This window comes from Grammomys surdaster, unplaced genomic scaffold (genome assembly GCF_004785775.1).
Source record: "Grammomys surdaster isolate TR1022 unplaced genomic scaffold, NIH_TR_1.0 340, whole genome shotgun sequence".
NCBI lineage: Eukaryota > Metazoa > Chordata > Mammalia > Rodentia > Muridae > Grammomys > Grammomys surdaster.
Window position 1 is genome coordinate 189,374 of NW_021604759.1, and position 16,298 is coordinate 205,671.

Genomic DNA, 16,298 nt, shown 5'->3' on the forward strand with positions numbered 1-16,298 from the left:
CCAGCATCCATACACTCCAGCATCCCTGCACTCCAGCATCCCTGTACTCTACCATCCCTGCACTCCAGCATCCATACACTCCAGCATCCCTGTACTCTACCATCCCTGTACTCCAGCATTCCTGCACTCTAGCATCTCTGTACTCCAGCATCCCTGCACTCCAGCATCCCACCTGCTACTGCTTATGTAGTCCCATGCAGGAAGTACCCTAGCTGAGCCCTGTCATGTCCTGTGCTGCTCCTAGTACCAACACAGAAGTTCAACAGCTTTTCAATCTGGCATTCATCAATTGTCCCGGCTGTGTTCAGAGACCTACAGCAAATGAAGAAAAAATGTCACCCCAGGGTCTTGTCACTATGAAGACAAGAAGGGCATATGCAGAAGGACTTCTGAGGACCAGAATGCTCCCACTGGTTGAATGATCAAGTCTTCAGGAAGACAGAGGAGAGGGGGCTTAGAGCCTGGGACTAGGAGGTAGTACTGTGCAGGGTGGAATATAGCCACAGAGAGCCCTGGTTCCTTCACTTAAGAGAGTTGAACCTGGTCAGCCATTCTAAAGCAGATACAAGACAAGACAGCCAATCAGACCAAGCTCGCAGGGTTCAGGTTTAATAGTAATGTGGGTGTTGGATTAGTTTTGGATAAATAGGGTTTTCTGTAATAATGAAATCAAAAGGTGTAAGCCAGAAAGGGTTTTTATTGTTCAGAGCTGCTGACAATGAAGCAGGGGCAAGCCACCTTGGGGGCTATGACGGCACACATCACTGTGCTGGTTCTGGCTTACTTTATATCTTTAAAACCTCTGATCTTGACTATTTCTGTGTACATGGTGTGTGCATTTGTGTGTGTATGCATGCATGCATGTATGTGTGTATGTATGTATGATGTGTGTGTTCTCATGAGTACAGTGCTCACAGAGACAAGAAGAGGGTGGCAGATCCTCTGAGGCTGGAGTTACAGGGGTGTAACTCCTGATGTGGGGCTTCTGGGCTGAGAATCCAGGTTCTTTGCAAGAGCAGCAATTGCTCTTGACTGCAGAGCAGTCTCTCCGGCCTACTTTAGCTTTTTATTTTGAATTTCATGTTTACTGAAAAGTTACAAAACCAGGAGTGGTTGAGCTCCAGTTTCAGGTCTGCTGTTATCTCACATTTCACACACACACACACACACACGCACACACACACACACACACACACACACAATTTGGGAGATAATGGATTATTTCAGACCACAGTTCCAGGCTGCAGTTTAACACTCAGAAGTCACAGCAGCAGGAGTGTAGAGCAGCTGGTCATATGGCATCCATAGTCAAGAGCAGAGAGAAACATACACACAGAGCATCACCTTGATTACCTTGGTTTGTATCATACAGTTCAAGATTCCCTGCCCAGGGAATGGCACCACCCATAGTGGAATTACTTAATTAAGATACCCTCCATCCCTCCAACAAGATATACCTACAGGCCAACCTAGTATACACATGCCTCCTTGAGACTCTCTTCCCAGGTTGTTCTAAGTCGAGTTGGTAGTTAAATCCAATCATCACACCCCACCTTTTGTCAGCTTGACATGCAACACAACACTTTTAAATCATAATCTTATTTTATTTTTATGTGTGTGGATGTTTGCCCAAAAGCATGTCTGTGCACCACGTGAATGTCCCCAGTGCCTGCTGAAGCCAGGCGAGGGAATCATACTATCTGGAAGAGGAGTTACAAACAGTTGTGCACTATCCCAGGAGCAGCAGCCACCATGGTCCCAGAATGGTTCATTTCCCCACCCATTTAAGATCTGTTTCTTCCACCAATATATCTGATAGAAGCACACAGAGGGAAATGCAGAAAGATACATAGTAAGGACAACCAGAGGTGGCCACCACACAGATTCAAACTAGGCTCTCAGGTGATGTCTCATGTGAATCCTAGACACTGGAGCTAGGGCTGGTTTGTAAGTGCCCTATGCAGCAGGTGTCATAAACAGACTCATTTCCAGAGAGGACAGATCCAGGTGACTTTCTGTAGCTTCCTGTTTAGGGTGGAGATATCTGGAACAGAGGTGGGAGAAATTCATCGGGTTCTGGAACGTCTCAGGGTGCACACTCCCTAGGAAATGCCAATCCTTTGTGCAGTCATCCCAGGGGATATGAGGCCCTAGTGTCTCTGGGAATCTTGCTCGGGTCTCCAGAATGTCATGAGGCAACTCCTTTAAAGAATACAAACTCCTAAAGCCAACGGAAAGTCTTTATTTGCCAGCTGGAGGAATACAAGGGGAACTTGCCCAACATGTGTAGCCCCCAAGTCTTGCTATTCTTTGTTGTTTATGCACAAAACCCACATCCTGGTTGACACACTGGTTAGGAAGAACAGTTAGGGAGAAGCAAAACTACAGGAGCCAAAAAGCAAGGTTGGTACATTTAGGGACTTTCCCAGATCCTTGAACTATGGACTAGGTCTTTGTTCCCATTTTGTCAGGTGTTGGAGCCTACATGCTAGGTTCTAAGGTCAGAATGGTGTCTCTAATATGGCATCAGTTGTATGAAGTTCTTGGGGTCTACAAAAGTCTTGGGTCTTGCTATACAACTAGATACAAATAAACTCAAAATCTAGCAGGGCGCATTCTAAATCTTGTGGGTCCAATGTCCAGTATCTGAAGCTCCTAATAGATTTTTTTGCTCCAAAGGACTTAGGAAGCCCCACCCATCCAGCTCTGACACTTGCAATACATGCAGCTTCTCATTTTAGGGTGGCTCAACTCTATACCAGCAGCATTACATGGTCTTAGCATCTCCTCAGCTCCTCTCCATGATGTTCTAAAGCTTGTTATCTTTTATGCTTTTGTAACCAGTACCACGTGGATGACACTTATATCTCCAGGATCTTCCGCCGGTTTGGGATGTGGCCTACCCCTCTTGGATCACACCTGTCAGGATCTTTGGGCTGACCCTGAGGAAATACTTTTCTTTGTTCCATTGAAGCTAAGAACCTCATTTCAGTGGTGTTGATTTCTATGATAGTCATAGCTGCTTTTTTAGTCCCAGTTGGATTAGCACACATGTTCTTAGCCAAAATACCACACAGAATGACTGCCTCCCATTTCTGATAGAGTCTTAGATATTCTCTAAAACCCTTGATCTGGGTCTCAACTGTCTATGTTTCTTACAGAATTTTTATCTTCCAAGTTGCCACTAAAATGTCCCATTCCTCTGCTTCCAGTATCCAGTGGCTTTTCTAGCCCAATGTGTCAAATGCTCTCATTTTCCCTATAAAACAGTGCAAAGCATAAAAGCTATATAGTCAACTACAGCAACAAAGCCACTTCCTCTGTATAGATTTTTGCTCATTTAATTTCTGTTTCTGTGATAAAATACTTTGACAAAAGAGAAACTTAGGGGAGAAAGGATTTGCTTTAGACCACGGTTCCAGGTTATGGTCCATCCCTGCAGGGCAGGAGCTTCAGACAGCTGGTCTACCACATTTGTAATCGAGAACAGAAAGAAATGTGTACACATGCCTCACTTTCTTGCTTGCTTATACTCAGCTCAATTTCTTCACTCTCAGCTCAGGACTCCCTTTCTAGGATATGGTGTCATCTGTGGTGGGCTGGGTCTTCTTCCTCCATCAGTTGACTCAATCAAGACACTCTCTCTTAGATATATCCACAGACCAACCCAATATAGACGACCCCTTATTGACACTCTCTTTCCAAGTGAGTCTGGGTTGTGTCAAGTTGACAATTAAAGCTAACCATCATGCTAGGTTCTCTTTAGGTCTGCATCTCACATCACCTCAGTACAGCACTGAAGAGGAAGTGAGCATTGGAACAGTATCATTGGCCAGTGTTGAGGGTTCAGGAATCACCACACAAACCGTAGGAACACCAATCTCAGTTAAGCAAGGACAGCTTATTGAACACACACACTCCAAGACTGATTGATCAGAACCACCAAAAGGACTAAGGAGCCTAATTGTGGTACTAGTCTGTTCTCAGGGCAGGCTTTTTATAGGAAAAACCAAGTTCAGACGTTCAGAAAGCAAGGGTGGAGGCACTACATTTTGGCTAACTAGGTAGAGTATTGCCAGCTAACTTTTAAGCTCACTGGTCCTAAGTAAGGTAAGAGGGGTGGTGGATGGGTGGTAAACAGGGGAGTTTCATAGCACTGACATAACAGAGCATAGGTAGTACAACCATAGTGTTATGACCTTTTAGCAGAATGCTTTCAGTGTCAGCTATGGAGAATTACTCAGATTAACTGCATTGGCAAAGGAAGCCTGAGAAACACCCAGCAGAGACTTTGTTCTCTGGGACTTTTACAATACTCAATGAATGTTATGCATGTAGTTCTCTGATGTGTATGTGTGTGTGTGTGTGTGTGTGTGTGTGTGAGAGAGAGAGAGAGAGAGAGAGAGAAAGAGAGACAGACAGAGAGACACACAGAGAGAGAGAGACAGACAGAGAGACAGACAGAGAGACAGAGAGGAGAGAGAGTCTAAGGGACAGTACAGTGTTCCTGAGGAGGCAGGGTTGGCAGTAACATCCACAATTAATGTATACTCCTCCTCACTAGCCAGATCCCAGACACATGGCCTGTGGGAGTTTACCCATGTGCATCTCTTCAGGCCATATACATCAAAAGCATTCTTGCTTAGTGGTTGGGGACTGGACCTCCAAAATCTGAAAGTATGGTTCTCAATTCTAATCCTGGTTCTCACCTCTCATGTCTTAGCTTTGCCACCTGTGCCATGGGAACAATGGTCTAGCCTGCTGTATGGGGTCTGGAGAGGTGTAGATGGTTCTCCAGATGTGTTGTGGACATCAATATTAGTGGTAGATAGAGGACTGCAGTTTGGCAGCGGGTCCTCTCAGGGGCTCTCTTAGCAGTAATGATTGATGATTAATGAAAACAGTTGAAGATGATCTGTATCTCTCAATACCACAAGCTCAACCAAAATTTTAATCTTTTTGTGAAGATTCTCAAGCACATCCTCCTTAGTGTGCAAATCTGCTTTCCTCATTAAGACGCAGCAAACCTTGCTTGGTGTTTTGACAGCACAGGGGGATCCTTGCTATTATTAAGAGACAGTTCTCTGTGTGTATATCTGACAACATGGATAATGTACCATCTGTTCCAGACTTTTATGTTCAAGTTAAATCTGCCAGATTTTTACTTCTGTTTTGATGATTTCGAAGTATCATCTGCAGGTCTTCATGATAGAAAGACGTCTCACTTTTTTTTAATGTTAATCTTGAATTAAACATGAAAGTCTGCTGTAAGCTTTGCAGCTTGTGTGACTTGATGTTTTGCTGATGAATTCTTTCTCAAATTCTTATGTAATTATTTTGATCCTTCACTACTTAAGCACAGGCCTTCTGTGTCTCTTTAGATCAGGCAGATGGAGACTTTCAATACTGTATAAGCAGCAGCCATATTCCTCTCAAGCCTGAAGAAGCCTCAGGGGGCTGGAGAGGTGGCTCAGCAGTTAGGAGCACTTGCTGCTCTGGTAGATGTCTGGACTAGGGTCCTGGCACACATATACAGGGGTTCACAAGTGCCTATGACCCCAGCTTCAGGAGATCTGGTTCCTTCTTCTGGACTCTGTAGGTATGCACATAATCTCTCTCTCTCTCTCTCTCTCTCTCTCTCTCTCTCTCTCTCTCTCTCTCTCTCACACACACACACACACACACACACACACACACACACACCTCAAAAAACCAAACCAAACCAAACCAAAAGCCTCAGGACAGAGAGTTTGAACTATCATCTCAGCCCTTAAGATGAAGGGATCCATGACTCAGAAGGCAAAACTGAGACAGGATAGAAAAACAGAGAAAACAAAAGAGGCTCTCATATGTAGGGCATGTGCATGAAAGCAGGTATCTTCACTTCCTTGTGGCCTACCTACAGTAACAATGCTGTCATTGAGCTGTGTTTTTTATATCACCAGTCTATAAATATGTAGAATACACCCCATAAACCTTAGAGATCATTTACTAAAAACCATTCCTTAGCTAAGACCAGGGTTCCAGCAGGCTTTAATAGTCTAAGTCCTATGAACAGCGTATAAGGAAGTAATGCTATCCAATGTGTGTAACTATTGTTAAGGTGAGTCAACATGACTCTCTTAGATGCCCACATGTATTATAAAGCATCAGCTACTGTCTTACATGTCTTTGTGTATTGATGACTTCAAATCTATATTAAAACACTTCCTCAAACTCTTCACTCAAAAAGCAAAGTAAATGGGAGGGGGTGGTGAGACCTATTCTTGGTCTGTTGAAGATGCTGAGGACAAACACTACTTTTTTCCTTCTTCTCCCCTTTCTTCCCTCTTCCCTTCCTCCCTTGCCTTCCCTCTTCTTCCTCCCTCCTTCCAGCCTCTTTTTCTTTTCTTCCTTCTCTTCTTTTTTCCCCCTGCCTCATACCTTCTTTCTGGATTAAGTGTTTTTCAAAACACACACTCATAATTATTCCTAGTACTTCTTCAGCCTTTCTTAGACACCGAATCCTTCTGTCTGATCACACTGACTGAGACATCTAATACGACTCCATAAGATATACCCAGACTCTGACTATGTTTCAATTTAGATCTGACTTGGTCTTTCTTGGCAGTGGTTTCAGCTCAATCTCAGTCTCCCTTGCAATCTCCCCACTCTCTCCCCAGCTTTGCCTTTCAGAAAGCAGCATGTCAGGGTGGAGTGGGGCAGGGAAAAGGCAACAGGAGAGTTTTTTTTTTTGAGATGTGATGGTTTTCTATCTCAGTTTACAGTTCCCTGAAGCTCTGCCTCCATCTGCCTGTAAGTCAAGCTTCTGTTACCACCCTGTAAAGGCAGTTTTTCCTTGTACTTATGTTTGTGTAGACGAGTCCTTGGGAGTCATGCCACTAGGGGGAGCTGTTGAACTGTGTGCAGCAGTGCAGTTTGTTTCCTGTTTCCCCATTTGTTTTCTTTCTTTCTTTCTTTCTTTTTGTCACCATTAAAGCCATATTTTTCCATACAAGAAATCAAGATATCCAGTCCCATGGTTCTCTTGGACTTCTGAGACAGGGCTTCATTTAGCTCAGGCTATTTAGAGCAAGAGGATGACCAAGAGGTCCTCCTGGCATTACTTCCTGAGTGCTGAGATAACAGATGTGCTATGAGATTACATACTAGCTCTTCAGGGGGTTTGAATGCCACATGTCAGGGTTTAAAGTATTTCTGGACACGCTGGATAATGTTTTCATGTTATTTCATATTCACTTTCAGTGAATAATCCACTAAAATACTCTTGATTTTCTTGCAGACACTATGCATTAGGTTGAAGGGCTCAGCCTTGTGCTATTGACACTGGATGCCAGATGCATCCCTGAGGTGTCCACTATCTAGTGTGTTAGAGGACTTGAGCAGCATCCCAGGCTTTTTCTCTCTAGACTCCAGACACACCTCTGGCTCTGACAACGTAAGGACAAAACCATTACCACAAGAGGAAGGTTCATATAAGGTCTATTGGCTATTGCTCTAATTTTCTTTCTGTTGCTGTGATGAACACCATAACCAAAAGCAACTCGTGGAGAAAAAGGTTTATTTCATTTTACAGATTAGAGTCTATTATTGAGGAAGCTCAGGAAGGAGTTACAGCAGAGCAAGTCCTGAAGCCACACTCAGGAAGGAGTGCTAATTCCTGGCTTGCTCTTTGTGGCTTGCTCTGCCTGCTTCTGTACATAACCCAGAACCACCTGCTGAGCATGGCATCCCACACTGAGGCTAGACCTTCCCATACAAATCATATATGAGGAAAATGCACCACAGTCTTGCCTTCAGGTAAATCTGATGGAGGCATTTTTTTTTTTTAAATTGAAGTTCTTTTTTCTCAGATGACTCCAGCTTGTGGAGATTACTTCCTTCAGAATGAAGTGCCAATGTGCCCATACAAAATAGAATATGCAGAATCCCTGTCTTCACTACATGGTGCTTGCTAACAGCTCACACATACCTTGAGAGGTACTTCTTGGAAAATACCGGGAGGAGACACTGGGAATGTGTTACCTGACTTTTCCTGAAGAGACTCGAACAAGTGTCTGTTCATCTAGAAAGTGTACTGATACAGACCAAAGAAATAGTCCTACCCAAGTCTACTTGGATAAAGCAATGAGTGTATTGGGTTCCTCAATTAGGAGCAAGGGTGACTCATAGCCATTGCTAAAATATTCATTGTAGAGGTAGTCACAGGAGAGCAAAGTAGAGTGTCTTCATTGAAAACGAGCCTTTAATCCAGTGTGTGGGTGTGCGTGTGCATGTGTGCGTGTGTGTGTGTGTGTGTGAGAGAGAGAGAGAGAGAGATAGAGATAGATAGATAGATAGAGAGAGAGAGAGAGAGAGAGAGAAGAGAATTCAGGCACATATGTTCCACACTGTGCCACACATGCCCAGCTTTTATGTGGGTTCTGGGGTTTCAGATCCTCATGCTGGTACCGCTAGTGCTCTTTCCCCTGAGGCATCTCCTCAATCCCAGATCCAGTCATCTTAACCATGAACAAAATGCCTTCTGCTCAATATGGATTTTAATCTATTCAACAAAGCCTTAATTGCTTTGACTGCAAGCTAATGATGAAGAGTATCACTTATTTTGCCCAACACATATGCCCACACAAAACACTCTCACAGTCACTACCATTCTCAAAGAAAGAGCAAAACGTATCTCAAGTCACAATATGAAAATGAGATCCGTTTGCATTCATTTTTCTTACTTCAAATTCTACTGCTAAATTCTCGTAAAAACATTTAGCATGGAATGTTTCCTCAACAGACTTGCAGGTGTGCCTGTGGAGTTATCAGTGATAGGCGCTGCATTTTGTATTAGATGTGTTCATCTTGCAAAAGAATAAAAGTCAGGCTCTCAGAGAGAAATCTTCATTCTTGTATTCAGTCAGGGCTGTTTGCAACAGTCAAGTGTTGTCTGGCTTTTTCTGGGGAAATATGAACAACTTGTATCTATGGAGTCCATTCACCCTAGATAGAAACCAATGGCATGAGAGAAATGATTCCACACAAATCTGCTTTGGGAAACCAGTGAGTTTATTGGGGTTGCTTTCAGGCACCAGTGGTTCCCACCCTTCCCAACGCTGTGACCCTTTAATACAGTTCCTCATGTTGTGGTGATCCCCCAACCATAAAATTGTTTAGTTATTGCTTTATAACTATAATTTTGATACTGTTATGAGTCAGAATGTAGATATCTGATATGTGGCTTCCAAATGGCTCTCTACCTACTGGTTGAGGTCCACTGACTTACACCAATACGGCTGAGTTGAAGGCAGACGCATGGCTGAAAAGTCCATCCTTGCATGGGAGGGCAGAATTAATATTCTGAAGAGCACTAGGTTACTGAATACAAGCTATAGATTCAATCTAATCCCCATCAAAATCTCAACAACATTTTCCACAGAACTTAAAAAGAATCTCAACCAACATTCATATGGAAGCACAAAGGACCCTGAAAAGCCAAAGCATCCTGAGCATGAAGAGCAATATTGGATAGCAGAATATCCAATCTCCATAGTAACAAAATCAACATGATGCTTTCACAAAATGCATGTTGACCAGTGGAATGAAATACAGGGCCCAACACAGTCGAAACTGCATAATATTTTTAACAAACTTGTCAAAAGCAGACTTACTTGTTGAAGAAAGACAGACTCTTTGACAAATGCTTCTAGGGAACATGAATACCCGTGTTGTCTTAGTCAAGGATCTATTGCTGTGAAGAGACTGTATTCTGAGGTTTAGTTCATTATCATCATGGGAAGAAGTATGGAGGCTCAGAGGCAGACATGGAGCTGGAGAGGTACCCTAGAGTTCGACATCTGGATCTGCAGGCAACAGAAAAAAGAGAAAGTCACTAGGCCTAGCTTGCTTGGGCAGCTTCTTCTTCATTCTCCTTCTTCTTCCTCTCCTCCTCCTCCTCCTCTTCCTCCTCCTTAAATATTTTATTTATTTACATTTCAGATGTTATCCCCTTTCCCCATTTCCACTCCCTTCTGAAACCTCAAATCCCACCCTGCAGTGACACACTTCCTTCAACAAGGCCACACCTACTTCACCAAGGCTATATCTACTAATAGTGCTGCTCCCTGGTGACCAAGCATTCAAATTTGTGAGCCTATGGAGGTCATTTTCCTTTAAACTATCACATACAGGTAGAGACGAATCAGCTAGATCCCTATCTCTGACTTTTGACTTTATACCCACCACCAAAACAAACAAACAAAACAAAATAAAACAAAAATTCAAAACAAGTAAAAGACCATAAGGTAAAAACCTGAAACGTGCTGGGCAGTGGTGGCTCATGCCTTTAATCCCAGCACTTGGGAGGCAGAGGCACGTGGATTTCTGAGTTCCAGGCCAGCCTGGTCTCTACAGAGTGAGTTCCAGGACAGCCAGGGCTACACAGAGAAACCCTGTCTCAAAAAACCAAAAAAAGAAAAAAACAAAAATAACTACAACAACAAAAACCTGAAATGTTGAAACTTCTAGAGCAAAACACAGAAAAACTTTCAAGATAACGGCATAGACGGAGTCTCTGAGGGAAACACACACACACACACACACACACACACACACACACACACACACACACCAAACAGAAAACCTCTAACAGCACAGAAAAGAACTCCAAGACTTAGAGATTGGGGTGACATAACATCAAGAAGCTTCTGCACAGCATAGCAAACAATCACCAGAGCAAAGAGACAGCTGTAGGATCCGGGGAGCCTTGCCAGCTGTGTATCAGACAGCAGGTTACTATCTAGAAAATGTAAAAAACAAAACAAAACAAAACAAAACAAAACAAAACAAAACACCCCATAGAAAGCAGTACCCATCCAATCAAAGGCTGAGCTAGCAACACAATCGTTCTAGAATAAGAAATAGAAATGGCCAATAAATTCTTTGAAAAGGGCTCAACACCCTTAGCCATCAGGAAAATGAAAAACCAAGCTGCCTTGAGGTGCTATCTTACCCCAGTCAGAAAGGCCATCCCAGAGACAATAGATACTGGTGAGGATGTACAGGAAGGATCACACTCAGTCTCTGTTGGTGGGAATGGAAACTAATGTAGACATTAGGGACATCAACATGGATGTCTTCCGAAAACGAAAACTGTGTTGCCATGTGAGCCAGCTCTACCAAACCTGGATACCAACCCTCAGGACACCAAGCCCACTTATTACAGAGACATTTGTATGTCTGTGTTTATTCATGTTTAGTCACAATAGCCATGAGATAGAAATTGCTCATATAGCCATAAACAGATGAGCAGTGAGTGGGAATGAGGTATGCACGCTCAATGGAATTTTTACTCAGCCATTAGGCAAGACTGTTTGCAGAAACACAGTTACAGCTGGAAAATTGTTTTCTGTGTCAAACACGAATTTAGCATCATGCCTGTGTGCATGAGCATGTTTTTATATATGTGTGAGTGTGTTGGTCATTAGAAGGACGGTGAGAAGGAAGAAAGAGATCATAGGAAAATGGGATCTAGAGATGGCAGTGAGATATATGTCATGGGAAATCAGATGAGGAGACTGGGAAGACAGTAACAGGGGTGGGGGGGAGTGAGAGGTCACAGAGGGGACACTGGGAGAGCAAATGAAGGAGAGCCAAGTGTAATGATGTATAAAGGTAAAGACGCCATGCTGAAGCCCATCATCTACTATGCTGACCTAAAAACAATTCTGAAAAAGTCTGTACAAATAAAAGAATATGCCCTTGGTTCAGTTAAATTTATTTATGTAATAATGTAGGAGACAGTTTGCTACCTATAGTGGCAGCTTTAGGACAAGTGTAAATGAACAGAACACTTGCCTGTTTGTCTCAGAAGATGGCTGTGCCTTGTGATGGAATTACTCTGTGTTCCCAGGAGAATGGTGAGGTGAGATGCCCTCAGAGTGCAGTGGTTTCCAGGGAAAAAAGTTAGGAACCAGGACACGAAAGTATATGAAATAGATTTTGAATGATCTGGAAGTAGCCAGAAAAGAGATTTTAAGTTTCAGTAAAGTGTCAAGGATAACTACCTGATTAGATAATTTATAATAGTTATTTTTTTGTCAACTTTTCTAAACTTGCTTTCAAGTCTTAAAATAAGTTTTCAGCCCCACCCTGGGCCTGGAAGTTGATGCGGTTGAGCCATCTCTGCACACATTGCACAAGCCATTTTCTCTTTTCAGAATCTGCTGATTGCAATCTTGTTTTTATGGACCCGGGCTCACATCCAATCGTTGGCAATGAGCCTCCTGGACAGATATGAACCTGCACTGTTGGGAGTAATTTGAAAGTGTACAGAGCTGATGAGTGGCGTAAGTTCAGTGTAAGGACTGTTAGTGTCCTTTCCAGACAGAAGCTATAACAAAGTTGCCATCATATTTCAATGTAGACATGGGCAAGAATCTCCACCCCCCTCCCATTAAAGGCACTAACACAAATGCTTGCCGGCACCTCTGTCACCCTCTGAGCCCACAGCAGGAATTTTTGGAGGACATGCTTTGCTCTTGTGTTGTTTCAGCCTTTCCTGTAACATTCTGACACTGTGTTTTAAAATATTCTATTTGTGTGTGTGTGTGTGTGTGTTTACTTTTAGACAGGGATCTTCCATGTAGTCCTGGCTGGCTTAAAACTCACTGTGTAGTCCAGGCTGGTCTCCCAATGCATGGTTGTGATGGATCACTCAGAGATTCTCTATGACCATGAGGAGGACTTTTATTGAGGTACTGGTACCAGGTACCTGACATCAAGTCTGCACCTGAGAGTGCTCCCAAGATACAGTGTTGTAATTATTTAAACTTGCCCTCTGGTTAATCTGACTATCTAAGCTGCGGGGGCTCTGCCTAGCTCAGCTGCCATGTTTTCTTGGCCAGAGGCCACATGCGTGCCACAGCTAGAAATGGCCAGAAAGAAACACCAGCCCTGCCACCCACGAGATGCCAGTGTGGGAGATGGCTCTGCCAATCTCCCATGCTGTCTCCGCAAGGCTGGGCATTGCCCAGACCATCCTGCCATCCACGAGGGCCCAGTAGAAGACACTCTAATGCTTAAAGATTAATCAAAGGCTTATATATTTGGTAATGATCAGTACCAAGATACCCATACAATCAGAAGTGTAACCCAATACCCAACCTAGATATACCAACTACCTTTGACTGCTACAGACATGTGACCATCTGCCTCCATCTCCTCTCTCTCTCTCTCTCTCTTCTCCTAGCTCCTCCTCTTCCTTTTCCTCCTCTCCTATTTATTCCTCCTCTTCTTCCTCTCCTAACTCCTCCCACAATAGCTCCTCCTACAATACAGCACCTAGACATAGTAGGCCAGGGCTTATAAAGGCAAAACCCATAAAGTTATAATTTTGGATCTTGCAATTATCTTTCTGAGCAGAATAAGCAAGTCTGATTACAAATGCAGAAATAGCAGTTAGTCTTATGACTTATTATTATCTTGCAAGAACAGCAAATTTTATAAGATCAGTCAAGTTAAGAATAATCTTCAATTTCTGGGAAAAAAGGAATGTGGGCTGCTAGGGTACAGCCTGTACAAGTAAGGGGATTACATGTTAGAGGCATGTATATGCATATGTATATAAGTATGAATATATATATGCATATATATACATGCATATATGTATATAAGTAAATGTGTATATGTACTTGTATACACACACACACACACACACACCACTTAAGCATAGTAATTAAAACCTAATGTAATGTTTTTTTTTTCCTAATGTAATGTTAACCATCACATTTCACCCCTTGAATTGTTTCCTGAGTCAAATCTTTGACTCTCTGGTGGATAACTTGTTCATATTTCTAAAGCCATATAATAACCTTCTGGTAGAGGGGAACTAGTTTCCTTTGGACCTAACATTGCAGCCTTTTGTTGTGGATAAGAAATGATGTAACTGTCTCTTAGCTTTTCAGGGTGTTGTTTTCAGGGAACAGGAAAGTTGGAATATTGGTGAAAGGCCAGGAGAGGATTCAAGTAACAGTGGGAATACTTGGGGATTCATCAGAAACATTTAGTTTGTTGACCCAGATGGAGAGACAGGTATCAATCACTCAGATAGGACTGGCTTTTATCAGCTTTTAGAAAGTTTAGGGCACACTGATTTTGGAGCAGTTTGTAGTCTGGAGATGATTCCTGATGGTGTCTGTCAGCTGAGTGGAAATCATAGACTAGGAACAGAAGTTAAAGTTGAGGAACTCCAGGGAGAATTTTACATTTGGAACTCCCCCTCAGGGAAGCAGTAGGTGGGTAAGCTTAGGCTGCTGATTGACAGGAGTGTTTATCTTGAGTTCATTTGACCTGTGGCAGGTGGGTCCAAGCTGTGATTTCCTAAAGCTTACATGAATTAAAAAAATTACAAAAAGAGACAAAAGTTTTAGATATATTAGTATTACCAATGTTTATGATTTGTACTAAAATCTATATTGTAGACAAAGCAGTGGGTTCATGCCTTTGAGACATAGTAAAAGCTTGAGGATCCAAAAGGTGATTCTGAGTTTAAAATGTAGGGTTGGATGTGTGTGTGTGTGTGTGTGTGTGTGTGTAGACTGAACAGAGATTTTTTTTAGCATAAAAGAAGCATCTTGGCTCTCTGCTCCTCCCTGTTTCAGAAACAGCCACATCTTCTTGTGCAGTGCCAGCCTCATCCTGTAGACAAAATGGTGAAGGTTGGTGTGAACGGATTTAGTCGTATTGGGCTCCTGGTTACCAGGGCCTCCTTTGGCTCTGCACTTGGCAAAGTGGAGATTTTTGCCATTAATGACCCCTTCACTGACCTCAACTACATGGTTTACATGTTCCAGAGTGACTCCACCCATGGCAAGTTCAATGGTACAGTCAAGGCTGAGAATAGGAAGCTTGTCATCAATGGGAAGCCCATCACCATCTTCCAGGAGCGAGATCCCGCTCACATCAAATGGAGTGATGCTGGTGCTGAGTATGTTGTGAAGTCTACTGGCATATTCACCACCATGGAGAAAGCCGGGACCCACTTGAAGGGTGGGAACAAAAGGGTCATCATTTCTGCCTCTTCTGCAGATGCCCCCATGTTTGTGATGGGTGTGAATCATAAGAAATATGACAACTCGCTCAAGATTGTCAGCAATGCATCCTGCACCACTAACTGCTTAGCCACCCTGCCCAAGGTCATCCATGACAACTTTGGCATCATGGAAGGGCTCATGACCATGGTCCATGCCATCACTGCCACTCAGAAGACTGTAGGTGGTACCTCTGGAAAGCTGTGGTGTGATGGCCGTGAGGCTGCCCAGAACATCATCCCTGCATTCACTGGTGCTGCCAAAGCTGTGGGCAAGGTCATCCCAGAGCTGAACGGGAAGCTCACTGGCATGGTCTTCTGTGTTCTTACCCCTAGTGTATCTGTTGTGGATCTGACATGCTTTCTGGAGAAACCTGTCAAGTATGATGATATCAAGAAGGTGGTGAAGCAGGCATCAGAGGGCCTACTGAAGGGTATCCTGGGCTACATTAAGAATCAGGTTGTCTCTTGTGACTTCAACAGCAACTCTCACTCTTCCACCTTTGATGCTAAGGCTGGCATTGCTCTTAATGACAACTTTGTAAAGCTGGTATGACAATGAATACGGCTACAGCAACAGGGTTATGGACCTCATGGCCTACATGACCTCAAAGGAGTAAGAAACTCTGGACCATCCACCCCGGCAAGGACACTGAGAGCAAGAGAGAGGCCCTTGGTTGCTGAGGAATCCCTGTCCCCAACACTGAGCATCTCCCTCACAATTTCCATCACAGATCCACATAACAACAGGAGGGGCCTAGGGAGCCCTCCCTACTTTCTTAAATAACATCAATAAACTGTACCCCCAAAAGAAGCATCTTTAAGTTTATACTTAGAAGATATTCACAGAAAATTCAAAATTCTAAGCTTGTGACTATGAAAATAGTCATCAAGCCTAGATTAATAACTTATTAGAAAGTTATTGATTAATATGTTAAAACTTTGAACTTTGGAAAGTTTACATTATGTATCCATTTTAAGCTTTGTTTTCTAGAACCGCTAATGAATTTATTCTTCAATCAAATTAACATAAGTGAGGTTTTACTTACTATGATCAATCACGATTTTCTCCTTTGGAAAAAGGACTAAATAAACAGGTCTTCTGAAGGTCAACTTTATCTTAAATGTCATGAGTTATAATCTGGCCAGGTTTTTGGAGAGACTAAGAGGGCTGAGATCTTTATTATTCTAGATAATGGATAATAAAGGCTTGAAGACCACACAC

The 16,298-nt window shown here is 43.0% G+C and overlaps 1 pseudogene; it reads left to right on the forward strand.

Annotated features, from left to right (window-relative positions):
• The first annotated feature begins 14,693 nt into the window (after positions 1-14,693).
• On the forward strand, positions 14,694-15,693 carry LOC114630516 (annotated as a pseudogene).
• Positions 15,694-16,298: the final 605 nt, after the last annotated feature.